Source organism: Urocampus carinirostris, chromosome 3, assembly GCF_059441175.1.
Source record: "Urocampus carinirostris isolate Australia breed hairy pipefish chromosome 3, RoL_Ucar_1.0, whole genome shotgun sequence".
NCBI lineage: Eukaryota > Metazoa > Chordata > Actinopteri > Syngnathiformes > Syngnathidae > Urocampus > Urocampus carinirostris.
The window spans coordinates 53,211,955-53,228,755 of record NC_142351.1 but is presented as its reverse complement, the minus strand read 5'-3'; the positions used below and the strand labels follow the sequence as shown (position 1 = coordinate 53,228,755).

The window sequence follows — 16,801 nt, the reverse complement described above, 5'->3', positions numbered from 1 at the left end:
GTGATGGCACACACAACAGGGAACGCACATAGTGGGCACACTTCTGCAGCCTCAAAGTGACATCAACGTTTTCGGCAATAAGGCAGAATTTTAAGGACAAGAGCACAAACAGAGCAGAGCAATGCGTCTACTCAATTTGAATGTTTCTCAACTATTGCACTGTTTTGGGGTTTGGGATTGTACCCCAAAAATGTTTGTAAAGATCTACGGTTGTAATGTTTTTGTTGTGTTTAAGTTGGTCGGGGGTGTCAAAAGTCAAATGCATGGAGGGCCAAAAATAAAAATGATCTAAAAGTCAAGGGCTGGGCATACTGGATGTTAAAAACGTTTTATATGACGCATAGTGCAGGGGGTTTCTAACCTACAAGCTGCTCAAGAGCTACTTTTTGTTCCAAATTAGCACAAAGGGCCCCCAGTTTGATATACATTTCTGAAATAAGAACTCATCTTATTAATATGTCGTTACTATGTTGTTACCAGGTTAATCGTTGGAAATATCATTAAATAGTAACAGGCAACCACAAAAGAACTATTTTACTAGAAAATCACAATGACCTAGCAATGGTGAGCTTTTTTCAGAACCGATCCGCGGGTACCTCAAGTGTCCTTAAAGGGGCACCATGTTGGAGATCCCTGGTCTAATGACCCTAATTGAACTTACTGGAAAGCTAACAGTAACATTTAATATAATCTAATGAATAAAGTGATTTTTTTTATGGCTCTTTAAGTACACACAATATATATATATAAATATTCCCATATAATGAACATGAAATTTAAAAAGCTGTTATTATTTAGGCATCGTCAGTAGCCTAGTTTTATTTTTCATTTTAGCCCTGGTTTCATTTTTGCAAAAGTGGGATTCTATTCATCCATTATCTGCACCCCTTATCCTCAGTAGGGTCGCGGGGATGCTGGAGCCCATCCCAGCTATCTTCGGGCAGTGGGCAGGGGACACCCTGAACTGGTTGCCAACCATTTGCATTGGACACAGAGACAGACAGAATCTCTTACTCATTCACACATAGGGACAATTTGGACTGGCCAATTAACCTGACATGCATGTTTTTGGAATGTGGGAGGAAACCGGAGTGCCCAGAGGAAACCCACGCAAGCACAGGGACAACATGCAAATTCCACATAGGAAGGTTCATGACCTCAGAATTGCGCCGCACATGCACTAATCACTGCGCCGCCGTGCTGCAAAAGTGGGATTCTTTTACTTATAAAAAAATCAATTTTCAATGATTCACTCAACTGAAATATTTTGTTATACAAACATCTGTTAAAACAACCTTTACTTCAAGGAAAGGTAATATACAGTAAAAACAAATTATTCTCAGTGTTTGATAGAATATTTAATCAAGATTATCTCAGGGGCCAAAGGAAACAGTCTGCGTGACTGTTTCCTTTGGCCCCTGAGATAATCAGCCTTCACATTGACATATGTGATCTAAGTTATATTGTTGGCCAGTATCAAAATGTGCACATTAACATTGAAAGAAGTTACTCATTAACCACTTATTTGGTTGTTTGTCTGAGAACAGTTTTTTTTGACAAAAACAAATTCAGTAACTCATCTGCAAAAAAAAAAGAAAAAAGGTAATAGTGCAAGTCAAAGGAGGTAAGTCAGCTGCATAAAAAAATGAAGGTGGATTGCTGTATGGCATCAGCCACCTGCAATTCATTATTTATGCAAGACTTACTCAGCAGTCCTTGTGACACTTCCAAAAGGGATCCTCTCGGAGGGCTTGTTTGCTCAATTGGAGTGTGAGCTTAGGCACAAGTCACCAAAAAGAAACAGGACAAAAAAAGACATGTGAAGGTGCAAGAAGCAGTCCGTGTCTTAGAGACCAATGGCTGTGCGTGACTTCTTGCATCGTTTGAGCCGCAAAATCAAATTAGAGCCAATTCAAGAACATAACCTAAATTATACCTTCAAAAAGATTAACCTAGTCAACTTCTCAGTATGTCCTAATGAAACAGTACAGATTAATTGATTCAAGAGTGTTGGAGGAGTGAAAGTTCCAAAATATTCGACACTATGGTTCTGAAGAATCAGAGTTGAAGCTCCTCATCTGCAAATTCCAAGAAAGTTAAAAACCTGTGTCTTGTTTCATTGAAGCAAGAAAAAAGTTGATCTGTCATGGCGTCCTCTATCTTGCCTGTTTTAAAAAAAAAAAAAAAAATTCAATGTTATTTTTATTGTGCCAGGTGATCGTTCTCTTATTAACAAACCTAATACTGAACTTTTCTCATTTGTACTTAACTTTGCTCCAATTATCAAGATATAAACAAAAATGGATTATGTTCCCCATTTTAATTGGAATAATGCCAATAGTTGTAGCTAGTGTGTCATCACTGCATGACTCAAAAATTATATATGTTCATCTGAAGTTACATAAGTGACAAATTACCAGAAAATTCCCAAAAGCATTCTTAAAAATGGAGCATGCGCCAGTTGCACACGTTTGACTTTCAGATTATTAGTCGGTCCCGTAATGAGCTAGCGCCTTAGCCCAATCTGCTTTTGGATTCACTAGTCAAAGTTTGCCAACTCATGACAGCATCCTAGACCTAGGTCAGGCACATGCTGATGGAATTCCCTGTGCCATCAAGTCAAAAACTGAATAAAGACTCTTTGAAGAGATGACAGCATTTCTCACCTGCCAACACATACCCACTGTTGTGCCAGACTGTTTCCTAGACATTGCTATACTATCTATACACTTATATATGATAGTCTTTATAAAGTTGCTCCTATGAACCCAGATGTTGGGATCCCTGGAGCTGGTGTTCTTTACTGGAACAGAGAAACTATTGTTTGACAAAACCACAAAAAGCCCATCCTGACTCTCGCTTCGACATACATACCACCACTCTCTCAATTAATACCAAAAGTTAAACTTAAGATCCACACATCTAAGTTATACTGCAGAAGAGCCAACAACATTATGGCTAGCTAGCTAGCTAGCTAGCTAGCTAGCTAGATGGATACTTTATCTTTATATATATAAAGGACTTCTCTCACACAGACCACTACCTCTTTGATCTGCTGCCCTCTGGTAGATGTTACAGGTATGTTAATACCAGGTTCAACAGGCTCAGAGACTTTTTTTCCCCTGGGGCCCGACTTCCTTAAACAAGCGCACAAGACTATGACAATTTTATGTATTTTCTATGTATGGAAAACTAGGTACATATTTTTCAACTTTTCTTGGATCTTGCATCAAGTCCCTTTGTCAGACAACGCCCTAAGCAACAAATATGTGACCTGAACACAAAACTAAAGTGTCAAAAACAGAAAAACAATACAAAATGTTCCTACCATGCCAAGACGGACAGCAAGTGTGCTTCTACTGACTAGTGGAGTGCAACATAAAACACACCTTCCCGGCCTACTTGTCACGACATACACACGTACATGTACTCACCTTGTAAAGCTGCACAAGCGGCATTCTTAGAGATTTTTTCAAAGGCCAAAGAAATGTCCATGCCTCCACCCTCTTTGCACCAACTTACTGAACATAAAATAATCTTCTACATGAGTGAGTGAGCACAATTGTGGGTGTGGTGAGTCAAACTAAGTTTGAAGAATGTGCAAACGCAAAACCTTTTCAATCAAGTACTCTAAGTATGTTCTGACCAAAGAGAGCAGTGCTGATTCAGATCTGTGCGCAGTGATTCTTCCCGCCCGACCTGATTAGCGGAAGAAAATGGATGGATGGATAGCTGCGCTCATTTTCTTGTGCTTGGATCCCCCTTAGTTACAGTTGCTATATCTAACAAGAATGTTACGAGGAGCTTTAACTGGAATTAGATTACATGGTACTTAATGACATTTAATTTATATAGCTCTTTTCCACCTAACAAGGCTGTCCAAGCACTTAACATTTAAGAGCGCAGTTGAAGAGCAATTCAGAATTTTGTATCTTACTCAAGGATACTTTGACATGGTTACAGTGGCAGCAAAGGATAAACCCTCATCCTGTTATTATGCTTACAGGGTTCGTACACCTTTTACATGGCCAAATTCCAGCACTTTTTAAGGACTTCGACGTCCAATTTCTCAAGTACCATTAAAAAGATAAATCTGGCCTGAATAGTGTATTTTGCAGAGGAACAACTATATCTGCAATTTACATATGCAATATTTAAACTTGCACGTATATCTATCAAGACGTATAATTTTTAGATCTTGAGTAAATCGCCGATATATTTTTGGAGCTGAACAGTACGAGTGTACCGGTAAATGTTTTGAAACAAATCTGTCTCAATATAGGTGTTGAGAAAAACTACAGGAGCATGTAGTTCACATTTTCAGTCGCAGGAAGTTCTTCCCATTACAATTAACCCCTATGTTGATTCATTGCACAGCTCATAATAAATGTCCATAGTTGAAACGTAATTAATGCACATTTCATAGTGCCCTGTTTTGGTGTAGCATCCACCTGTACTCAAACCATAGGGGGTTAAAGGTAAGGATCGACTAATACAGGTTTTTCAGGACCGATACTGATTTTTAGTGTTAGGTGGAGGCCGATAACTGATATTTGCAGCCAATGGACACTTCCTCTAAAACCTAAAAAATTACTGTTAGAAATTTTTAATAACGCAAAAAGTAACTAAGAATATGTTATAAATTCCAAAAAGCATTAATAGGGTATTAAAAACATTTACAGGTAATAAGTTAGAATGTCAACACAAATAATCTTTCACTTTCACATGACTAATAAGTGTGGTGGTTCACATGTGGAAATCCATAAAAACCAGGGTCTATGTCGAAATTTTGCCTTGGTTACAGCAGTGAACAACTACATAAAATAAAAATGCTATACTATTACATTATTGATGAGGCTATTATAGCACTTGGCTAATATAGTACTTTATATAAAGCCTTCCTGTGTACTACCAGTCGTGGTCGTGAACATTGGCACAAGCGGGTGTTTTTTGGGTGGTCAAGCAGCCCCAAATTCAACCTAAACACCTCCAAATATTAAAGCATTTTGAAAAATCTCTTTGCCTTAAAATAGGACAGGACAAGCCAAAACATGATAAAAATGCTAGATAAATTTAAAAGAAAAGGAAAACAAAACAAAAATTAGAATGACGCAGTATCTGAAACCCTCCACTGCCTTGAAATGGTTCAGTCCATTTGATACCTAGCAGCGCGTTAAGATGTATTCTGATAATTCTGTATTTTTTCTTCATCAGTTCACGACATCATTACATTTTAATGGATTAACCATTCACTATTATAAAAATGATCAATTGATAGATAGATAGATAGATAGATAGATGGATGGATAGATAGATAGATAGATAGATAGATAGATAGATAGATAGATAGATAGATAGATAGATAGATAGATAGATACTTTATTCATCCCCGCAGGGAAATTCACAATATATTCAAAATATCATACTGATCTTTATGATACTGAATTCTTATCTTCTTGAAAATAAAACCGCTTGTTTTTAAGAACACAAAGTCGATTATTTAGGTATCATTTTATCCTTTATTACCTATTTAAATGACTGAAATAATATGTTTAGTGACTGAAAGATGTTTGTATATGGTTGTTGGTGGAAAGGGAGAGTGATACGACACTCTGGGTGGTTAGTCTGGCTCAGTTGTTGCCTGGTGTTGTGCTTTATATCGGCTTAATAATATCGCAATACCGATATCTGTCAAATTCACAAAAATCGATGCCAATTATCAGCCCGCCCGATATTTGGTCGACCTCCAGTTAAAGGACAATTCCATCTAAACTAATAGCAGCTCCCCTATTTTCACAAAGCAAAAATAAATGCAATGACAAAGCGAAGCCACCAGAGAGCCGTGTCAGCATCATTTTTAAACAGACTTGTAGAGAAATATGGCAACACTTTTGGGCATTTACAAGCACATCACTCAAAATGTAAGCACTTTGCCTTCCCTGAAAACATACCATTAAAATTCAAACATTTCAAGGACCGGTACGGTATGAACCCTGCGCTTACCAATAAGCCAAACCAGGACTGTCCGATGAAGAAGAAATCAGGGGCGGGCAGCTGCTGCGATGCCAACATTATGCGGTCAAATCCAGAAAACGCTAGCTTGGCAGGCCACGTCGTATGGACCAGAGGATCCTTTCCATGTGATACACAGCAACCTTACCTCCCAATGTTGATTTGACAGTTTTTCTGAATTTATACCTGTAACATATCTCACGGTCGTAAAACCTTTTCAGTTTGTCAATATCTTAATTTCAAGATTCAAATCAACAATTTTGAAAGAGTTAAATATTTTACACAAGGCCGAATCTTATTTCTGTGTTTGTTGTCTCACCGGAAGTGGGCAATGCGACTTCAAGTTTTGGAGGGAAAGTATTACGCCACTCACTACCTTTTCTTTGCAGTCGGATAATTCAAACATTCTCGCCTTCTCCCTGCGTGCTAAGCGTTTGTTAAAGTTTTCCTATACATTTTTCTTAACATCCTATTCTTTAATACATCTTTTATTCCATAAATCTTGTGTGTACCTTTGTGGGATATTTTTACACCGAATCTGGAACCAAGCAAATATCTTTAAACAATTCCAAAGGACAATAACTATTTTTTTCTGAGACTCTGGGACATTTACTCCTAACCACCTGCTGAACCTCATCTATGGAGAACTTACCCACTTCTCAAAACATTTAAGAATGATGATGGGCAAAACAACAGCTAATAGGTGAATGCATGTTTTGCATTCAGGTTCACCGGATTGGTATTTTTTAGACGGAAATTTTGCAGGTGTCCACATTCATGCCAGAGCAAAATAAATGATAAAACACAAATAAACCAACAATTTAAGACTGAAGTCCAGCACCTAGTCAGGCTGCGATTAGATAGTCAGTCCACTTTCAAGTTAGCACAAAGACAAAGAAGCAAAACGCCATTGTGGAGCACACTCATTTATTTTAAACCTGGGGTAGGGTTTCAAAAATGGGCCCAAAAAGGACTGATGTTGATTACCCAAGTATTGGAAGCACAGGCAATGAAATCATTCGAACAACTCCAACAAGAATTTGACCTACCCAGAAATGATTTTTACAAATATTTGCAACTAAGGCATTACCTCCAGAAACACGAGGAATGGGGGAAAATATGTAAGGAGCCAACTAAGGTAGAGGAATTATTAATATCATATACAAAAGGACAATCAATAAAGGGGGTTATATCAAAACTATATAAAGCCCTGAGAATGGATCTCAGTAATGGGGACATGGCAGTTAAGGAAAAATGGGAACAAGAAACTAATGTAGCGATAAAAGACAACGAATGGGAAAAAACATTGAAAGAGGGACACAAAATAACCAACAGCCGGACATGGAGGGAGTTTGAATGGAAAGTAAAAATGCGATTCTTCTATACACCCTCTATCACTTCAAAATATAAAAATACCTCAAATCTATGTTGGCGTAACTGTGAGGGGGTCGGAGACTTTACGCATATTTTCTGGAATTGCCCTGTAATATTAAATTTTTGGAGAAGTATCCAGAGAGAAATAAAATTAATTACTGGCTGGGAGTTGCGGTTGGACCCAAAGGCTTACGTAATAGGAATTTTGCCAGAAGAATTACTATCTGGTCAACAGAAATATATACTAAAGGTTATGCTTCTGGTAGCAAAGAAAATGATCACAGTGTCCTGGCTGAAACCACAACCTCCTGACATAAAACAATGGAGAGACAAATTAAAGCAAATGTACATTATGGAAAAAATCACTGCAAGACTTCAACTGAAACTTGACCAATTCGAGAAAAGATGGAAGCCTATCACACAAATTTTAATTGATGTCTAAACACCTCCCCCCTATTTATTATGTTTTTTTTTTTTTGTTTTTTTTTGGGGGGTGTATATTTTTATTTATTATTTTTTATATATATATATTTCTTTTTGTATGGATGTATTGTATGAACATTTATTCTTCTTTTCTATTAATAGTATTTTTTCTTCTTTGTTGTTCCTTCTGTTATTTATGAGTGTGTCAAGTGTATATATTTTGTGTTGACGTAAGATGGTGGAATCAAACCTCTGTCAAAATTGGTGTGAGAAATAAAAAGTTAAAAAAAAGAAAGTCAGTCCACTTTCAAGTTAGCACAAAGACAAAGAAGCAAAACGCCATTGTGGAGCACACTCATTTATTTTGTGGGAAATAGACAATACTAAAAATTTAAAGAAAGAGAATATAGACACAGAAACCGAGCAACATCATGTTCAACAAACAGTTAATGAGAGTTTTTGGGAACTACAGCAGCACCGATGACTCGCTAACCAAAAGTGACAACCGAGCACATCCTGAAACGAGTCAAATGAGTGGAGCCGCTGACGATGGTGATACCTTCTGACACTTGGAGACGCAATGGAAAAGATCGTTTTTATAAAAAAAAAAAAAACGAAAAAAAAAATATAGCACACAAGGACACATTGTTAAGATTCTTGACCTTACCGTATGGCAGGTTGACATGCAAATCCAAAACTTTCACAGATTTTCAACTTGAGCGTTGACCCTTTGCGTACGGTAATTTTACTGGTGATGCATCTTCAGCTCATATTTCATTAAAGACTGACCTTGCTATTAGATGTTGGCAACACATTTCAGATCATCCAGTCTTTCACATTGTGCTGTCACAATGGTGCATACATGTTCCCTGAAGCCATCGTTTACGAAAAACCCTGTGATGTAATGTCCTCATCCCGTTTGGTGATTTGGACAAACACCTTATTATTTTTCCCTAGTTGGATATTGTGTGACAACTGTATGTGACACACCGTCACGATGCGTACGGTCATTATGTTGTTATCAGTGACAACAAAGTGTCATGATTACCTAAATGGAGCCACCTGGGGTAATCATCTGACGCGCTTTAATGCGCTCCCTGATTGGTTTATGTTCCCTTTTTAAGCACGCTACGCGGAGACCTCTTCGTCTGAGGATACTTCTGTACCCCGTATGACTCTCCCGATTACCTGTGCCTTCTTGTTTACCTGATTCTGCCTGCCTGCCTCCGATCCGACCTGCTTCCGTCCCACGCTACGATCTTCTCTCCAGTCCCGATAAACTCGACCTGCTTCCGTCCCACGCTACGATCTTCTCTCCAGTCCCGGTAAACTCGACCTGCTTCCGTCCCACGCTACGATTGGCTACGTGTTCCGAAGTTGTCTTCACGGTGTTGCTGCTGACGTTCGACGGTCATCGCGTCTCCCGCTAACCCTGTACGCTTCCCCAAATAAAAGACTTGTAACGAATGCTCTGGGGTCTCCTGCTCTGTTCTGGTCCTCCTGACACAAAGACAATTATAATTCTCTTTGCGAATATAAAACGTTCTTAAACTGTACAGTGATACCTCTTCAAACGAGCTTAATCAAGAACGAGGCGCGTAGATCACGTACCTGTCAACTTATTCCTTTCCCCCCGTATTTTAAAGTTTTTGGTCATTTCAAATTGTGTACGCCTTATAGCAATTTTTATACAGGAAAAAAAAGATGTATGTTATCTTTCCTGTTTCAGCTTTGATCCAGATTGTCTCAGTCACTGGTAGTGAATGACAACGTCATAGTAGATCGCTAATACTTTTGCATACCTAATGTGTCTTGCTATGGGTAGTTGCCAAGTGGTCTTAGTAAGGTTTATTCTCGCTTAATAAGGAGAATTTATGATAATTAATACGGAAAGCAATTGGTGGAGGTTGACAGGTGGAGAGACTGTTGATACATAAGCACTTAAAGTTACTGTAACTTTAACTGGACGTACATATCTAGAAAATTACAGCACCGTTTTTTTTTTTTTCAAACTATAGTAGTTTGCATGCGCAAACAGGGCAAACGGATCCTGGCTCTAAGCAGTCGTGAGTGGTGAGAGGTCTTGAGCAGTTTCTAGTGGTAGCCTCTGGGACTGCCCATGAACCAGATTTCCCTTCAAATAGGGAGCAATATTTTTGTTCCAAATGAAACTTGTTTACCGAAATTCTTGTGTTTAGCAGTGCTTGTATAAACAGGTACCACTATATCTTATTATGTTTATATTTTGACCTAAATCATATTTTGAATAATAATCTCTTCGATTGCACTTTTTCCTTGTGTCATTTTTCTTTTTATTAGCAATCTATTGTGCTCTGTTGAACTAATTGAGAGATCATCTGGGTCAGGGGTGGGCAATCTACGGCCCACAGGCCACATTAGGCAGATTAATCTGGGCCACCAAATGGTGAAAATATAATGACAATACACAGAAAGGTGAATAAAATACTGCTTATAAAAACAGTTTTGTTTAGGTGCCACTTTTGTTCTAATTGTCCCTTTGTTTTCACTCATGTAATGCCGCGGTATCGTGATCTAGAATCTGTTTCGGCAGATACGGAAAAATCAAATCACTAAAACATTTTTTCCCCCTTGGCCTGGTCAATCTGCCTGCATTTTAAATCCAATGCGGCCTACCACTCAAAAGGTTTGCCAATCCATTTTTTCAGAAGACATTGTTGGTGATCTTAAGTGCATTAAATTTATTTTTAATCAACACTGTGATTTTCCGACAAAATAGCCCGATCCCACAAGAAAGCACTTGTGTCCCCATTCGGACAAAGAGCGTGAAAACCTCTGTGTCTGGAGCTAGAAAACATGTAATTTTCCACCTTCTTATTTTTAGCACAAAAAATGAAAAGCAGCACTGTAAGGCAGCTGAATTAATTTAATAAAAACAACATGAGTGCAGTGTGTGGGCAGTTGCTACAGTGCACTAGTGTACAACAATGGCCAGGGAAGATTAAATCCTGATTGCATAAAAAAAAGAGGATTTCTAAATCTTTTCGCTCATTGACCAGTGCAGTAAAATTCTCACAGCCAAGGTTGAGTGTGTGAGAAAGGTGAATGGTCTGTAGTGGGGTTCCGTTCGGCTCGCAGGGTCAATTGTACTAAGGTCCTTGTGATTTTGATTTCAGTTTCTATGCAATTACTTTGGTCGTGTTATTCTAAGGTCCTGCATTTAACACCTCTATTTAGCAGACCTGTTTTGTTATTTAGTCCTTTACTCTGTTGTAAAACACCGAACAGTGGCTAACCCAGCATGTCAGTACGTGGTTAATTTAATACATTTTATCACTCAATCCAATTCTCTGCTTTTTTATTGTTCTTTTGTATTTTCCTTTCCCACATACGTATGTCGTGTCACAGACAAAGCAGAAGATGAATTAAGACAAGAACATTTTCTGTTTTCCTAGGAAGGGGCGATGGGTACATCATTTAATGTTTTTTCTTAAAATTGTGTCTGTAAAATGCTTGCTTGCTATAAAGAAGATAGTTCTGCTTTTACCATTGGACACTTGCAAAGGAAATTGCTTAGGACAAATTGCCAAGCTTGTTGTTTATTATCTTGGCTTATTGTGTTCCTGAAATAACAAAAATAAAGAAAAGAAAAAAAGAAAATTGCATTTTTTGTTGTTTTTTCTCTTAAATTATTTTCTTTTCTTTTTTTATTAATCTTCCCTTTTCTCCCTTTTCCTTTTTTTGATTAATTTTCCCCTATTTTTATTTTCATTCCCGTTTTCTGTTTTCTTCCTTTTCATTTTTCTTCTTCTCTATTTTTAATTCCATTAAAAAAAAACCTTTTCCCTTCTTTTTGTCTTTCTTTGAGAAAGGCTGGGTACAAATTGGAACTCATTTTAGTTGCACTACACATGACAGCGACATCCAGTGGAGAAATTTAAAACATTGGAATGTTTTTCTCAGCACTGTTTCTGCGGAAAACCCCATATGGCCCAACCTCACCTGGATCCTAGCTTCAGCGGCCCCCAACTCAATTGAGTTTGAGACCCCTGCTATAAACTCATCAAGGGAAAATTACTGTGTCATTACGGTTTGTGAAGAACGGCAGAACTTATGATGGAAAATAGATGACGATAACCCTGACAGGCACACTCCTAAGGCGAGCATTATGCACCAAAGGTGTGTACAGAGTCAACAAAGAGTGAGCAAAGGATGACACGCTTTCCATGAGATGCTGGCCTACGATGATGGACGCCCGTTCAGTGCCGCATGGGATGGATTCAGCGAGATGAGGGGCTGCTGCAGCTTGAAGCTGAGCAGCAGAACTGGTGGGCACCCTCGTCCTCCCCCTCTGTTCTGAGGGTTGGGGGGACGAGTCAGACAAAAAAAGGACAGTGGTGGGCAGAGAGAGAGAACAGGGAAGAAGAGAGCAGGGACGAGCGTCAGGAACTCACAGAGCTTAAAATGCAAACCACAAGGCAACATCTGTCAGATTTACAAATAAGATGAAAACATCCACAGGACAGTGGAGTCTCCAACCTCAATCCCTGATATACCCCTAGACTTTTCTCTGTAAAGGGCACCAAAAGATTAGAATTTCTCAATAGAAAATTTCTGAAAACGTTTCTGTACACACAATGGCTAAGCAGTGACTATCAACATTTATCATTGAATGTACTTTTTGCAGAGCATATAAATAAATCAATCAATTGCCATGATTTCCTGTGGGAAAAACATTACAAAATATGAAGAATAAGAAAGATGAATTCAGATTATGTTGGACAGTCAAATGGACAGAAGGCAAAATTTTAAAAAAAGGCAACAAGACAAATGTTTGACAATGGAATATTCTTTGAAAACATTTTAAACAACCAAAATAGTCTTGTGAACCTCATTGATCCTACTGAAAACCTAATAAATATATTCCATTATGATCAGATGAATAAAGTAATATTTTCTTATAACAAATATTGACTTGAGATGTATACAGTGATCCCTTTACTGTAGCATGAAACTTCTATGCAAGGGGCTGTAGAAAACCTTCTTGTAACATAGATGTGGCCTGCAGGCCTTTTCATATGTGTGACATCGGAGGTTCTATTGTAGTGTTGATGATACACCATTAGGAAGGCAGTAAACCAGGATCATGTAGTGGTGACTTGTTGATAAGATGAACCGTATGTACTGGAAAGTGTAAAATAGTACAACCTTGACAATGGAGTCTCATTTATCTCATGACCAATCATTCCTTATTTGTTGTTCTGATAGTTACACCATTGTTCAGATTTTGAAAGATGAAACTGGCAGAACCCAACACTTAGCAGTGACCATCCCAAATCAACTTTGAGTTTTGTTCATCTCATTTATTTTTTTAACTTATTATTATTCTTATTCTTTGATTTGTTATCAATGGAGCAATGTAAGTAAATTGCAAACACTTACTCTAAAAAAATGTTGAGTTAAACAAAACAGGTTGTGGTCAAAAATGGACCAATCCAAAACTTGGAGTTGACCCAACATCCTGTGAAATACCCCCACAAAATAGAAGAATGCTTTGTTTTTTTTCTGTTCAAGAGAATTCTGCAAAAAGTGAGTCATCGTGTTGTAAATAACATATTTATCGCACTATGAGGCGCAACAGATTATAAACACGCATCGCCAAAACTACTCTTTCATCATATATTTATCATATATGACATACTCCAGTCAATTAAGTACATGAAATTGATACTTTTGTAGAAGCTACTGCATGTACAGATAAATATAAATACAATAATGTAAGCCAATTATTCAAATTGCATTCAAAGGAGTGGAATGGCGAGAGCATGGACACATTACCAGTAGACCACCAGTGGAACAGATAACAAATGAAAAGGCATTAGAGGTTATCTCAGCACTACACTATCTTTGGTCAAACCTGATTTGCATAGTGCTTTCTGACAGGTTAAACAGTCTCTCCACCTCTTCAACTATCAATAATCTACTTGATATGTATGCACACGTCAAAGAGTTTGTGTAGTATTTTGTTGAAAGACTTTTTGTTTCCTCCATTCCTTAACGTAAGATCTGGAGAGACTGTTTAACCTATCAGAATGCACTATGCAAATCAGTGTTCCTGGCACTGTAAGTAAAAATAGTGTGATAATGAGACAAATACACAAGTTTGATTCCTGTTGTATATCAGCTAACAATTTGGGTCAGCAAAATTTAGTTGTTTATGAACTGACCGATAACGGATAATGGATAATGAATAACGAAGATAGATCAATAACCCTTAAAAACCCCCCCGAATGATCATTGCCAAAACATGGTAAGACTTTATGTGGTAACAGATAGCAGTTATTACTGCATGTTAAAAGTTGGTTAAATATTGGATGAAACAATTATGTGCATCATTATTTGGGATTTTGATGCGCATTTGTATATGCAATTTTACATCAACATGAAAATCATCTAGGCTCAGATACAGCCAAGCCCACCTGTGCGCCTTTTGATTGGTTAATCAACTGGAGGCGCTGAAGCAGGAAGAATAACATTAGAGCGGAGTGAATAAAGGCTGATTCGCTAACTCCTGAATCCCGACATGACTGTGAGTCAACACTGCTGAAAATATTAGGATTTTAAAAAGTCTGTGGTAGAAAATTATGTGTGTGTGTGTGTTATTAAAACGTGTAGTTAATTTGTTTAAGGGAAGTACATTCAGGTAGTGACTGACATATTAGCTCTTATCATAACATGCGTTCGTCAATCAGGCCTGTGTGTGTGAGTTAATACACTTTTGAATCCACAATCTCTGTTGAAAGTTTGATGCACTTTTTTGTTTTAAGTTAATTTACGTCGTGTTGGTTGTATTGACCTTAATATTTATTTATTGAAAAAATAATAATCTGGGAGCTATATACATTTTTATGTACCCTACCTTCATACGAGTTGATGCTAAGCCTAATTTTGTTTCCTGCGCTCTTAGTTTTTGGTTTAAGTGTAAGATTAGTCATTTTAGTTGTGTTGAAATTCTAATTTATTTACTCTAAAATGTTTCCGAGAGCCATTCAACTTTTATTTGAATTTATAACAAATATTCCTTGTTTTTTTTTTTTTACAGCAAATGAATATCGTCTCCAAATATTGGTTATCCGCCTCCTCTTAATACTAATAATCGGTATCTGTGCCGGCCCTAAAAAACCCATATTGGTCGAACCTTACTGTATGCGTATAATCTTATCCACTCTATACACCGCGCAAAAGGTGTAAAGGTGTACTTTCAAATTTCTGGCCAAATGGTTCTTTTTTTAGGTGCACCTTATAGTCCAGAAAATACGGTAAAAATAATCAAGAGTGGTTCATTTTATAGTAAATAGCCCGGGTCATTTGGTTTGGAGCAATCTAAATGATGTTGTTTTTCTTCTTCGTAAAACAACCCAGAAAAATGGGTCAAATTGTATTGAATTGGTCTAGTTTTTGACTTAAATGCTTTAAGAGTTCTGGATAAATGGACAGTTCAGAATGTGAAAATTCCCCAAGTCTAGAAAGCACCGTCTATAAATGATGCTATGCCAACATCAGTACCTCCTCACCTGTGCTGCGCAAAGGAGTTGGGATCGGCCGAGGGGCAGCAAAACTGATGGAGGCTGACGAAGCTGTGAATGCTCAGACTGCCTGGGAAGAGGCCGGATAGAGTGCAGAGGCCCGCTGCCCCCGCAGTGGGAGTGCCAGGGGCCGAGGCGGGCTGGGCCTTCGAGAGAGACCCCGGTCGCACGCTGACGGCGGTGAGCATGGATGGAGCGCACACATACACGCAAAAAGCAGAGACACACAAAAAGATCAGCAGCCGAGCAGCCACCGACATGAAGAAGTGAGAGAAGCGGACAGAGCGGAAAGCAGCATGCTCGATATGGATGGCACATTGAAAATGGTCATAAGTGTAACAAAAACTGAAAGAAAAAGCTGCACGAAATCCACACGAAATCTCATTGAAAACAGATCAAATATGTGCACCCATTTATAAGTTCTTGCTAAGTAATGATCAGTGCAGGATAGTGGATTAACATGGTTTATAGCTGTACAGAAAATTACAAAAATGTAATGATCATTATTTCGCAGGTAAAATCAAATTACTGTTGTCGAGCAAAAATTTTTTGAAGGTTGTCTTAATTTCTACAACTAATTCATTGTATTTTTTGCACAGGAAACATCATCCGTTTTCCTCCATCAGACAGTTAAACAATTTTTGTCTCTATTTTTTTTCTGCTTATTTTTGTCATTACACATTGCCCTACATCAGGGGTCAGCCACCTGTGGCTCAAAAGTCGCATATGGCTCTAATGTGCTATCCTAGTGGGTCCTAGAAACTTATTCAGAAATGTTTGAAAACAGAAAAAGATCTGTGTACTGTAACTAAATATATAAATTTTTAGGGTGTTTGTGGACACACGTTCTATATGTATTTTTAAGTAAATATAGAATATTATAAATGAAATATAGATGAATCCCCTTTTTGTTTTAGTTCAAAAAGATGTTTCTATAAGGCTTTTGTGTCACGGTTGCCCATTGCCCTCACTTGGGCCCGCCCGTTTGGCGCCAGCTGCTGCTCGTTGCCTGATTGGCTTCCCTCCTATTTAAACTCAGTGCTCTCATTCACTCCTGGTCACTCCGTCAAAGAACCTCTGCACTTTCAAGATGTCTATTTTGACTGTCCGGTATCTTGCTCCAGTCTCTAGTATCCGGTATCGATCCCGCCTGTCTCGTCCTGTCTGGTATTTAGCTCCAGTCTCCAGTATCTGGCATAGATCCCGTCTGTCCCGTCCTGTCCGGTATCTTGCTCGCGTATCGATTTCGCCTATACTTACCTGTCCGGTATCTTGCGCGTGCATCCAGTATTGATTTCGTTTGTCCGACCTTGTATCAATCCCGTTTGTCCAATCCTGTCCGGTATCTTGCTGTTGTATCCAGTATCCGGTATTGATCCCGTCTGTCCCGTCCCGTATCTTGTTCCAGTATCCGGTATTGATCCCGT

The 16,801-nt window shown here is 38.3% G+C and overlaps 1 protein-coding gene and 1 long non-coding RNA gene across 3 annotated transcripts in view; both read right to left on the bottom strand.

The window, feature by feature from the left end:
- Positions 1–16,801, bottom strand: part of iqsec2b (IQ motif and Sec7 domain ArfGEF 2b) — a 74,898-nt gene that overhangs the window by 26,552 nt on the left and 31,545 nt on the right. The gene's annotated exons all lie outside the window — the stretch shown is intronic.
- On the bottom strand, positions 8,152–15,565 carry LOC148370106 (uncharacterized). The gene is made up of 2 exons (XR_015850086.1): positions 15,363–15,565; positions 8,152–12,144 (listed from the first exon to the last, which is right to left on the bottom strand). It is a non-coding gene; the product is annotated as an uncharacterized LOC148370106 (long non-coding RNA).